Source organism: Malaclemys terrapin, chromosome 1 (genome assembly GCF_027887155.1).
Source record: "Malaclemys terrapin pileata isolate rMalTer1 chromosome 1, rMalTer1.hap1, whole genome shotgun sequence".
NCBI classification, from domain to species: Eukaryota; Metazoa; Chordata; order Testudines; family Emydidae; genus Malaclemys; species Malaclemys terrapin.
In genome coordinates this window covers 32,781,011-32,793,127 of record NC_071505.1, presented here as the reverse complement: position 1 = coordinate 32,793,127, position 12,117 = coordinate 32,781,011, and positions in this window count along the sequence as shown.

The window sequence follows — 12,117 nt, the reverse complement described above, 5'->3', positions numbered from 1 at the left end:
GTGAATCTGAAAATCTCGTTTTTGAAAAACCCCATAGAGTTGGCAGGTCTGCACATGTTTTGAACAGCTTAAATGTTACCACTCCTGACAAATGTGGCTTTAGGAACAGATATAGATTAATCTCCAGACTGAGATTATTGAGATTTTGTAATCCCCACAATTTTTGACACTTCCTTCATTTCTGGGAACACTGTACATGCTCTTCATTCAGTGAACTCACCTGAGAAATTAATTCTTGCTTTTGTATTTCCTTTAATTTGTGCGCCCACAAAATGTAAGGGACAGAGTGAGTCCTTTAGACACTTGGTAATTCCATTTTCAGCCACAGGCATTTTTGCTGTTATACTTTTTATTAACCCCAGCTCTCTAAACAGTTTTATACCTTCATTTTAGTTGCCCTACCTGATCAACCTCTGAACCAGTTTTAAACTTGTCCAGCCAATTTCTTCCAATCAGTGAGGGCCCATGTCTTTCAGTCACAATCCAGTGTATATTTACATTAACCCAGTTTGGAGCATTTGAGTCCTGTTCATCTAGTTTGGAAAAACTGTACAACTTGCAAGCCACCTTATCATGGGAATGCAGAGTTTCATAGATTAATGGATTCTAAAGCCATAAGTGAACACTGTGAACATCTAGACTGACTCCTGTTTACACATGCCAGAGAAGTTGCTCAGAATAATTCCTATAGCAGTGTTTATCAACCTTTTTGATACCAGGGACTGGCTTGCTGCCTTCCTAAACTGTGTCAGGGAGATCTCTGGGATCAGCACTGGTCCATGAACTGGTAGTTGAGAAACACTGTAATAGAGCATATCTTTTAGAAAAACAGCCAATGTTGATTTAAAATTGTCAGTGATGGTGACTCCACCATGATCCTTGATAACTTGTTCCAATGGTTAATTAATCTCTCTGTTAAAGATTTATGCCCTATTTCCAATCTGAATTTGTTTAGCTTCAACTTCCAACCATTGGATTGTTATACCTTTTTCTGCTAGATTGAAGAACCCATTATCAGATATTTGTTCCCCATGTAGGTGCTTACAGATGTTAATCAAGTCACCGCTTAACCTTCTCTTTGTTAAGCTAAATAAATTGAGCTTCTTGAGTCTAACACTATAAGGCATGTTTTCTAATCCTTTAATCATTCTTATGGCTCTTCTTTGAACCCTCTCCAATTTATCAACATCCTTTGTGAGTTGCTGTCACCAGAACTGGACACAGTAATCCAGCAGGGTTGCATTTGTGCCAAATATAGTGGTAAAAGTACCTCTACTCCTACTCAAGATTTCCCTTGATTCTAAGGATCTCATTCGACTTTTTGGCCACAGGGTCACACAGGGCCGGCCCACAACATTTTGGCACCTGAGGCGAGGAGCTCAAATGACGCCCCCATACCCCCTCGCTTGGGCTTGGGCCAAAACTTTGAAAGGTCTCAATTCTGCCTTCTTCCTCTTCTACTCCTCTCATGGTACTGCTCTGCTACCTACCCCAATAGAGGAGAACTAACAGCTTATAATGCCTTGTTCAAAAATTTTAAGTAACACTTAACTTTCAAACGCCTGCACAGCAAATGTAACTTTTCTTGTCTGCATACTAAACACTGGTATTTTTATCTGTTTGAATAATCAAAGTGGTGCTTTCCGTGCCTTTCTGGTTGCAAAGATTTGAACTGCTTCCTGCTGAAGGTCCACAATCTGGGCCAGCTCATGCTCTGTTGAGATGTTGCAATGCCGACCAGCCTCTCCTGTGTCATTATGGAGCGTAAATGTGTTTTTTATTAACTTCAGCTTGGAGAAGCTGCGTTCTCCACTGGCAACTGTTACAGGAAGTGTAAGAATTATGTGCAGAGCAACAAAAACATTTGGAAAGAGGGTGGTCATCTTATTTGTGCACATATATTCCAGAACAGCCTTTGGAGTTGATCCTGCTGAAATGTATCTTGAAAGGGCTTTCAGTTCATCTAAATACCTCGCATCAATATCGCACATGTCATCATGTGTCAATGCTGTCTCTAGTGCCCTGCATTGCTGATGTAGGTCTCCTTCAGGTATAGTGATGAGTTTTGGAATATCATAAAACATCCCAAATATACTGCTATGTTCCTTGAGCTGCATGAAACGTTCTTGAACTGACTGTATTGCACAGTCTAGCACCTGATTAAAGAATTCAACTTTGAATTGTTGTTTGGGGTCTCTTATGGGATTATCCCATGGCTCATAATCGAAATGTCTTCTTCTTCGGTGACTCTTATATTCTTGAATGGGTGGGAAAATAGCTTCAGTGTGAAGTTCCTCTGCCAACTTCTGTGCACTCTTCAGAACATTTTGAAATCCCTCATCTGACCGGTAAGACTGTAGGTATAACTTTGCTTTGCCAGTTGTTCCATTGCTCCAGATATATCAAGGTCAATACCTTGGAGTCTCTTGCTTACAACGTTTAATTCAAACAGTATGTCATGCCACAACACTAAGCCACACAGAAATGTGAAGTTATGTATGTTTCTGGTGATTCCATTTCCCTCTGCCACTGTTCTCCCACAAACAGTTCCTGTTACAGCATTATCCTCCATAATCGCAATTATGTCATCATCTATCTTCCCAGTTTGGTGTTCGATAGGCGTTATCACCTCCACTCGACTTTCCCATCGTGTGACACTCAGTGGTTTCAGTGTCAGAGAGGATATTCCCAGATGTTGCTTCAAAATTTGCCATCAATGAGTTGATGAACAGAAAAATACATAGATGCTTTGAATTACATTAAAAAATTCAGTAGCCTCACTAGAAGCTGATGCTGCATCACTGACCACCAAGTTCAATGAATGAGAACTGCATGGGACAAAAAAAGCTCGAGAGGGGAGAGAGAGCTCAGTGGTTTGAGCATTGGCCTGCTAAACCCAGGCTTGTGAGTTCAATCCTTGAGTGGGCCACTTAGGGTTCTGGGGCAAAATCAGTACTTGGTCTTGCTAGTGAAGGCAGGGGGCTGGACTCGATGACCTTTCAAGATCCCTTCCAGCTCTAGGAGATAGGATATCTCCATTAATTAATTAATTAATTAATTTTCAGATCCGTGTCTGCACTCCTCTGTTCTTTCCTCTCATGTTGGCACCATTATCGTAGCCCTGACCTCTCATGTCAGCTATCACAATTCCCGTATCTTCCAGCTTTTTAAGAAGCACATTTGTCATACCAGCTCCTATAGTATCATCAATGCAATAAATTCTAGAAAATGCTCTCTAACAGTCACCATTGCAGGGACATTTTCACTAGGTTCTGTTGTTGTTACAAAGCGCACCATTAAAGTAATTTGTTCCGTATGGCTGATGTCAGGTGTGCAGTAACAGAGTAATATCTTGCTGACTTCAGATCTGCCACAATCTTCTGTTTGACTTTTGTTGCCAGTAACTGTCTGATCAAATTTTGAATTGTTTTTCCAAGGAAGTGTGTGTGTACATTTCTTGGGTGGTGACTCTTCTTAGATGCTCCTGGAGTACAGCCATCAGTGCCACAATTTTAAGGAAGTTTCCATTGTTTGGCACATACAGCTGATCTGAAGTGCCACGCAGTGATAGGTTTTGGGTAGCAAGCATTCTCACAATGGCAATGAGCCTTTTCAGAACATTTTGCCAGTAAAGAGAGACTGATGCAATCTTCTCTTGATGCTGATCATCTATGGTGACCTTTAACCTTTGTCTCATCTCAAGCTCTTTCCACCTATGGAATGCTCTCTGGTGATTTGCTGCCTTCTCATGGCATGCCAGATTTCTAGCCAGATTTTTGCAGTCCTTTGTTCCTGTAGAACACTGAAATCCTGGAAGAGTTTGTAACAAAAACAGTATGCAGCATTCCAGATTTTTGAGTACATAAGCCCTGGCCTCTCCACTTTGTCACCATTGGGGATTTCATACCAGTAATGTGTTGGATGGAAACTTCTATTTTCATTGTCTTTGGGGAACATAAAGTTTTTCACTTGCTATGGCCCATGCAGTACAAGGAAGTCCCTCAGGCTACTGCTAACGTGGGTCCACAGTCCTGGATCATCTAGACTTAAGGAACTAAACTCAGCAGCAGCTATTTCTTGCACCTCCACCACACTCTTGTCTGATCTACACTTTTCTTCAGGAATGTGCATGGTTACATCCATTTGAGATGGAGATATGGATGCTGCAGTAGCTGCCGGGTCACCTGCACTCTGACGAACTGGAAGATCAGGCATCTCCTCACCACTCACATCCTCACTGGGGCTGGAAGGCTCACTGTGAACATTTGTGTCTATGTATCTCAGGAGAGCTCCTTCCTGCTTAGATAGAAAAGCTTCCTTTGCTTTCTTTCTTTTTCTGAATGCTGCCCCAGAGGGGCGTTTTCCTCTCTCACTCATGACTGCTGTTCTGTGCCAGCTATAGTGGTTCTCAACACTCAATTGAAGAGGAAAAATAAGCAGGCTAGTAGCAGGGCCTGAGTGAGGGAAGATAGCAGTGTCTTAAGGGCCTAACTGGCTCCTGCTACTTCAGTTGACTGCCTGTTCTCCTCAAGTGGGTTCAGGGAAGCAGCAGTAAACAGGAAGCTCCCTGAGAAGCTGGTGTTAATCAGTGCAGGCTCCTGAGGGTGCTAGGGAGATACATAAGAGGCTCCTCCCCCTCTCTCTCCCTGCGGCTCCTACTGCTTTCTGTTTTTCCCTTTCACCTTTTCTCCTGCCTGCCTGTTATGTCTCTTGTGCCCTCCTTCCTGCAGCACAGCACTCTACCATCTCTGTGCATCTAGAGCTGAGAGAATACATACACACCAGCAGCAGACACAATTTTCTACACTCTGGGTCCTTGTGGCGTTCCCCGCTTCTCCCCCCCATCCCAGAGTATGGCAGCTGAGGCGGCCACCTCAGTTCACCTCATGGTAAGGCCAGCCCTGGGGTCACACTGGGACCTCATGTTCAGCTGATTATCCACCACAACCCCTAAGTCTTTTTCAGAGTCATTGCTTCTCAGAACAGAGTTTCCTGTCCTGTAAGTATGACCAACATTCTTTGTTCCTAGATATATACATTTATATTTAGCTGTATTAAAACAACATGCTGTTTGTTTGTACCCAGTTTACTGTTGTCGAAAGTCACCCATGCATCATTTTGATCAGATACTCAAGCCTGAGGCCCGTTTATTTAATACATACCAACGCGTTGGGGGTAGCAGTCAGGAACCACTCCCCCGATTGGAGTGCACCGAGCCTTTTTAAAGCCAAAAACCACAAAGATATTACACGTTACATGTCATTTATCAGGATAGGGGAGTTAGGGTCTTTCCACTTTTCCCAGTACTCCTTTTGCAATCTTCCCAGAATAGGGTGCAAATAGAGTGGAGGGCTTCTTGGTGGTTTCCGATACTGTCATTACTTGGCTTCATTTGGGGTGCCTGTTACTTAAACATTCCAGGCAGGATACAATTTATGCAATTGGATTGGGGGGGCATGGTTAAACAAAAGGGGAGGCATGATTAGTCAATCTAGCTACTTACTACATTGCTTATTGCTTCACACAAGCGGTTATTATATTTCGCCAGCCATAAACACCCACTTTATTATTACTGCTGCTGGGGCTTTTCATTCTTTTCCTCCCCGCCCCTGCCCCCCTTCTCCGGTCATAACCCTTGACTGATACTGGCAGGGAACATGACACTTAATCTGGTGCAGGTTTGCGGCCTGCAGAATGGGCCCAGGCTGATACTGCGGCTTATAGGGCTGGCTAGATTTTTCCTCACATTACCAAGTGACCATATCTCTCTATATCAGTGATATGTCATTTTTATTATTTACCATTGCCTCATTGTGGTGTCATCTGCTAACTTTATCAGTGCTGATTTTCTGTTTTCTTCCAGGTCATTGATAAAAATGTTAAATAGCATAGAGACAAGAACTAAACTTGTGGCACTCCACTAGAAACACACGCTCAATGATAAATCTCTGTTTACAGTTATAGTCTGAGACCAATCAGATAGCCAGCTTTTAATGTGTGCCACGTAAATATTGCATCATTCTAGTTTTTTAATTAGAATGTTGTGTAGAATCAAGTCAAACACCTTACAGAAGTCTAAGTATATTACATCAACACTGTTACCTTGATCAATCAAACTTGATCTCTGTTTTTGATGAGATTACAAGTCAAAGATTGATGTGATCTATTTTCCATAAACCCATGTTGATTGGAATGGATTATATTACTCTCCTTTAATTCTTTATTAACCAGATTGCATTTCATCCACTGCACAAAGATCAATGGCAGACTGACAGGCCTATAGTTACCCAGGTCATCCTGTTTACCCTTTTTAAATATTGGCACAATATTATCTTCCAGTTCTCTGGAACTTCTGCAGTGTTCCAAGACAGATAGAACATCGTCATTAATGCTCCAGTGACCACCACAGTCTGCTCTTTAAAAACTCTGCTAGGATCAGTGTGAATTTAATGTTATGGTTAGTTTGAGTAATTTTGGTAATAAAGCCAAAATGTGTACAGCCTTTTACTGGAGCAGAGGTAGGCCCGCTGCAAACTCCATGTAAACTGAGAGGTAGTGGAAAGTCTTTTATATCCAGCTAGAAATTCAGATAATTGGGACCAAGTTCTCTGCTCTTGTCAAAGCATGCTTAGCATAGATTGGGGACAAAGGTGGCTTTACATCATCTTTTTGCCACCAGATTTGGGGGCTGTCTGGGTATCAGATCAGTCCTGGCATACATTAGAGTAGTCTGAAGGCTGCTCTAACTTAATCCTGGGTGCTGGGGATTACTGGAGACATCCTGGTTGTTCCACTTATTAATGACGCTTCTCACACCAGGGACTGAGAAGTAGGACTGTAAATAATTACTATGTTGGCACTGTTACACAGGGATTCCCCTTATGCCAGGGGCCTCCTCAGGTAGCCATTTAAATTGGCTTTCTGGTTACTTTGTGCAGAATTTTGTTTATCTTTTTATTTAGTTTCTTATACAGACAGGAGTTTTTTGCCACCCTTGGCAGCGGAAAGTCCCGCCCCCAAAATGCCACCCTGGACAGAGGCAGCAGAAGGTCCCACCCCCGAAATACCGACAACAACCAGGGTGGCTGAAATCCGGCCACCATGGTCACCACCCCAAAATGTTAGTGCCCTAGGCAACCGCCTAGGTCGCCTAATGGGTTGTGCCAGCTCTGTATACAGAACACACATCTTTCTGCTAGAAAGTTTAGTTTTGGTTCCAAAAACTTGCTAAGCACTTCTGTGGTCCTTATACTCCAATTATATGTGGAAAATATACCTGTTTGAGGATCATCACTGAGCATTCCCAGACACCAGTTGGTAATCATTATTTGCTACTGTCTTTCATAGTATTTGCATGGGAGTACTGATCAGGTCTCCAACCCTGAGTTTGAATTTTTGTTTCTTTTTTATTAAACTGGAAAACTACCTTTCTCTGAGTCTTGCTCTTTTTTTAACCAAGAAATCTCTTCATTTTTTTTCTCAGGCCTTTGCTGCTTTTCACAATCCCACATTTGTCACCAGAGCCCTTATATTTTTCTATACCTGAAGGGCAAACATAGACAGCACTTTCGTTCTGTATGACTTTTATTATAGAATGGGAGAAACAACAAAACAAGAAATAACTAAAAGACGACTCTAGGAAAGAGCACAGCATATATCTCCTCTATAATGTACCACATCAACACTGCCTCAAAAAATGACAGCTGCCTTGTGAAGACAGGGAGTTCCTACAAACGCAGTGGGCAGAAAACAAAATTACAACACTTATATACTAGCACACACAGACATTTGAATTTTCAAACTTATCTATTAGCCATACTACATGATTAGCCAATCACATATCCTATTAGTCAGGGGTGGCCAACCTGTGGCTCTGGAGCCACATGCGACTCTTCAGAAGTTAATATGCGGCTCCTTGTATAGGCATCGACTCTACAGGCGCCAACTTTCCAGTGTTCAGGGGGTGCTCACTGCTCAACTCCTGGCTCTGCCACAGGCCCTGCCTCCACTCCACCCCTTCCCGCCCCCTCTCCTGAGCCTGCAGTGCCCTTGCTTCTCCCCTTCAGAGCCTCCTGCACGCCACAAAAAAGCTGTTCGGGAGATGCGGAGAGGGAGGGGGAGGCGCTGATTGGCGGGGCTGCCAGTGGGTGGCAGGCACTGGGAGCGGGGGTGGGGAAGCTGATGGAGGGCTGCCGATGTATTACTGTGGCTCTTTGGCAATGTACCTTGTTAAATTCTGGCTCCTTCTCAGGCTCAGGTTGGCCACCCCTGCTAATGGTAATTAAAGAGAAACAGGATGTACCATGATTTGAAGATGAAACCTTTTGTCCTCAAGTGTAACTTACCATGTGATTCTAAGTAGCAGCCCCACAAGACTCATGGAGGAAATGAAATTTACTCACCCCAGACTGTTAGATACCGTCTTTGCCATGCAAAAATTCCTTTCTGAGTATCATGAATACTAAGTGCTTGGTCTCACATATGTAATGGCTACAAAACCCGAAGTGTTTTCTCAGATAAGAAATTTGGCTAAAGATATATAGTGTAAGTTTTAGAGACTAATGAATGTGTAGTTTTGCCTTAATGAAAAAAGAGATTACAGTTTCAGAGATTCTAACCACCATACAAATACACAGCATTCTTGGATCTGCATATTCACATTTCTATAACCTCTTTCTTTAAAATGGTTCTTAGAAGCAAAATAAAAAGTACATGCTTGAATAACCAAGCACTATCAAGATTACTTTGGTGTAGATAAGATCAAAGGATTTGCATTGCATATAATAAGGAATGAAAAGAAAAATACACCGACCTTTTCACAGTATTTTACAATAGGAAGCTATTTGTCACAGAGAAAAAAAATCAATATTAACGTACAAATGTCAAATAAAATATTTAATGTTTACAATTTGAAAGAAAGAAAGAAAAAAGATGTAGAGTATGAAATACTTCTCATGCATGCACACACAAGAATGAACTAAAATTAGACTTACAATATTAAACCAAAAGATTTTGTTATTTGAAATAAACACTGAGGTAACCATATAAACTTAAAGAAGATGTCCAAAGGATACATTAGATAGAAAAGAGTTTTTCTGAGTACTCTATATTCCTAGCTAATTCCTCTTTGCTGATAGTAATATTACAACACATGAACCTGGTAAAAATTTTACAGGCCAATTCAGAGAACAAGAATGAAACAAATATTATTTTTTAAACTTAAGCCCTAGTAAAGAACCCCTTTAAAAGCTACCATAGATTGTAAAACTTTATAGACCTTTCTAATCTCCTAGCATGAATAATAACTATGGACCTATACTGCAAGCCCTCATCACATGAAACTTCCATTGAAGTCACTGAAAATTCCATGGAAGAAAGGCTTGAAGTATAATGTTCTAAGTTTCATTTGTTAGCAACCACAAAACCTACACTGGATCCAAGAAAGCAGAATATTGACTTTTTGGAGTCTGATGCCCTTCATGGAGTCAATTAGCCAGCAGTGGGGACTGTCGAGCAACAGAATCGGTGTCCTCCATGCAGAAGATGAAGAAGTTATTTATGTGACGTACAGAAGCCTCTCACCTTGTGTAATGGGGTCCACAAAAGCCATACTGAGCTTAGGCAGGAAGGGGAGGGAAGGTGCTCCTGTTTTCAGGCAAGCAGCTTAACCCCTCCCACACACAGCTGCCAGACCTGTCTATCATGGAGCCAGGCACTCAAAGCTGTGCCCAATAGAGGAAACAAGGCTTACTATAAAGGAGAGTGTGCAGAGAAGGAGGAGGCAAAAAGACCTGGGACAGTGTGATGTGCTGCCTGCCCCAAACTGGCATGCAAAGGATTAATTGGGCCATAGGGATGTTGCACAGGAAGCAACCAATCAGAGAGGGGCTGCAAGGAGCAGCAATACAGGTGCAGTGGGCCCACATAAGAACTGCAGGGCAGAGCTCAAGGAGGGAGGTCTGAATGCCTTGAAGGCAGACAGGGCCGGCTCCAGGCACCAGCTTGCCAAGCAGGTGCTTGGGGCGGCCGCTTGGGAGAGGGGCTGCACATCAAGCTATTCGGCAGCAATTCAGCGGACGGTCCCTCACTCCCGCTCGGAGCGAAGGACCTCCCGCCGAATTGCCGCCGCAGATCGCGATCACGATCGTGGCTTTTTTTTTTCTTTATTTTTTGCGTCACTTGGGGCTGCAAAAACCCTGGAGCCGGCCCTGAAGGCAGAAGGAAGCTAGCACCCTGGACAGAGCAGTGCTGGGCATAAACATGAGAGTGAGAGGGGGCTCCTGGCTGGTTCTAGGACTGGCATGCTGAGGCCCTGAGATAAAGACAAAGAAAGTGCTGGGGCTGCAGGAAAGTGTCCAAGGGAAACATACTGAGGAGTTGGAGGGGACACAGCATGTGGCTGTCATCTACAGGGTCAGTGGGCTAGGACCCAGAGAAGTGGGTGAGTAGGGGTACCCTCCCTCACTCGCCATTGGGGAAGTGGCTGAATAGATGAGTGTAGGTCCCGCAGAAGGGGAGAGCACTCTCATCTGAAAGTCTCAAGAAATCCCAAATTATGTTTTAAACAACTTCTTATCCTGTCCCTATGTAAAATCTGAAGTGGCAGTCAAACTCCTATTCAAAATGTTTTAGAGTTATCTATAATGAACATGAAGAGGACTGAATAAATACTAGAACTTTCTTTGGGAAAGTCCTCTATCTATTCATAAGCAATAAGAATCAGAAGCCAAATTCAACATGGGTTTAGATCAGGGATCTCAAATTCAAATCACCACGAGGGCCACATGGGGACTAGTACATTGGCCCGAGGGCCGCATCACTGACACCTTTTCATATAAAGATACAAAAGCCCCCCCGCCGCCCCAACCCCTCCATGAGGCCCTGCCCCTGCCCCACCTCTTCCCACCCCTTCTCTGCCCCTATTCCAACCCCTTCCCCAAAGTCCCCACCCCAACTCCGCCCCCTGCCTGCCCCTATTCCAACCCCTTCCCCAAATTCCCGCCCCGGCCCTGCCTCTTCTTCGCCTTCTCCCCTGAGCACGCGCCTCCCAGCTCCTCCCCCCCTCACTCCTAGAAAGCGCTAAGCACCACCAAACAGCTGTTTGGCAGTGGGAAACGCCTGGAGGTCGGCAGAGGAGTGGGGACGTGGCACGCTGAGGGGAGAGGGCGCCGGCGGGTGAGGGAAGCTTGGTGGCCACAGGAAATAACTCCGGAGGGAGCGGGGAGCTTGGCAGGCCGCGGCAAATAACTCTGGGCCATGTGTTTGAGACCCCTGGTTTCGATGGACACAGAATCACAGTGAATTTGGCCCCAAAAACCTAAAGGCTGAATAAAACCCCATATTTAAGTCTAACATGAATTAATTGTTACCACTTTATATAGCCAGCAGTTAATCTCCAAGATAATCATTACAATATATTAGTACATTGAATTATATGACATTACATAGAAGAAAATTCTCAACAAAAATGAGTCTTTTTAAGCCTGCTAGTCCTAAATATGATTAAGGTGTGCTTTTTCTATTAGGACAGAAAAGGAGAAGCAAATTACCCACAGCACCTGCAAACTGAACAGCAAACCCATTTATTGACCATCTAAATTGTCTCAGAGCAGTAGGAGACATCTCAAGTTTATTCATGTTATTTACATGGGTAAATATCAAGAAAATAAGGCTCTCATTTACAAGAACTCCCAAGTGGTAACTGCATAGAACACAGAAAATAATCACGCTGTCAGCTCACTCTGTAACAACAGATTGTTTCTAATCTATCACCTATCTAACATAGCTAATAATATCTGACTTGTAGTGTGCAGGATAAAACTGATTTCTAAAGTTAGGGTCAGACTCTTCCACCAGAGTGTGACTGAAGATGAAAAATTAAGATCTACCTTTCATGGAAGCAATTTAAAGCAAATTCACAAGATTATTTTTAAGGTCCCAACAAGTATTTTGAACACTAGTTTTCTTGAGCCAAAGGAAAGCAGCAGGAACCTTGGTCATCTTTTAAAAGAAGGGAAAAGACATAAGCTTACTTCATTTCTGATTAGCACAATGGAAAATTAATCCAGCCTGTGTCATGACACAACGCTAGGCATTCAAATCACTTAAAAAAACTCA